Source organism: Trypanosoma equiperdum (assembly GCF_001457755.1).
Source record: "Trypanosoma equiperdum strain OVI genome assembly, contig: ctg_497, whole genome shotgun sequence".
NCBI classification, from domain to species: Eukaryota; Euglenozoa; class Kinetoplastea; order Trypanosomatida; family Trypanosomatidae; genus Trypanosoma; species Trypanosoma equiperdum.
In genome coordinates, this window is record NW_027124417.1 from 23,284 (window position 1) to 24,717 (window position 1,434).

Below are 1,434 nucleotides of genomic sequence, written 5' to 3' on the forward strand. Positions count from 1 at the left end.
AGTTTCTGGCATTTTTTTTGTTGTAGTTGCTGTTATTCTTCTTGTAGTCGTGGTTGTTGTTAGTCACAAGTGTTTGTGATGTCATACAATAAATGCATAAACAAACATATGTTTATATATTTGTATTAACATATTTTTGTATTTATATGTGAGGCAATAAAGGAAATATGAAATATGATACGATATGAAAATGTAGAATCTCACCATATCGTGAAACAGTAGGTGAGGTGGTAAAATGGGACGCACAGAAGGGGGAAAAAAAAGACGCCAGAAACTTTATCAGATGAAGGGTGATGGTCGTAATGATGACGTAACTTTTATGTTTAAAAAAAAAAAGGAAAAGAAAAAAAAGAGAAGAGAATTCAACTGTAAGAAGAAGAGATGGAAATGGAAAATCATTCAATATGGCACGAAGCAATTTTCTTCTTTATTCTTACAGTTGAATTCTCTTCTTGTCACTACCGTGCGTATCATTGCATTTGTCCTTACTTATCTTGCACCGATGTTTTTCTTTCTTTTTCTTTTTTTATGAGCACACGTGCTGTTTAACGAATAATGCCAAGTAAATTAATGCCGATCAGGATATATGTATTAATTCACTTGGCGTCACTTACTTATCTACCGTTACTATTTTTTTCTTTTTTCTTGTATGTTTTTTTTCATATTCTCTTATGGTGGAGCCTGAGCCTCAGTTTGTCACCAGAAGAGAATGTGAAATGCGGTGAAGGAATCAAAAAAAAAGGAAAAACACTGCTTTGCCGTTGATTTTGCTTTTGTAGTTTTTTTTTTGCGTTTTTTTTTTCTTGAGTACCCTGTTTCTTCCTTTACCTTCACCTTCACCTTCTTTTTTTTTCTCTTCATATTCTGTTTTACGCCCAACGGAAGAGGAGTTACTTTATGCGGTCTAAAAGAGAAGTGAAGGGAAAAGAAGTCAACAGGGATGTGCTTGTTTTATTTTTCAAAAAAAAAAGGACGGAAAGAAGAATTTGCTTTTTAACATCTTTTTCAGGCGATTATTTACGGTAACGTATCTTCGGCTAAGTTCAAGAGACAAAAGCAAGCTTAAATTTGAAAAGGAAAAAAAAGAGAAGAGAAGAAAAGGGGAAAATGAAAGCGAGGAGAGTGAAAATGAGAATGGGGATAAGAACCAAAAGCAAGATTGAAACGCCAGAGGGGGAAACTTTGAAGGAAATATAATAAATAAATAATTATACATTTATATATATATATATAAGTTTTATGCCACTGGGTTTCCTTCTGCCCCCGTACAGCGAAGCCCCCACGAGTATCCTTTACGCAATTTTCTTTTGTTGTTTTTGTTGTTCCCATTTGCCGCCGCACCAAATGCACGTTTTTGCTTTTACTTTCTTTCTTTATTTTACGTGTGGCATGTACACACATAAAATGTATGTATTGATTTATACCTTTTTTTTT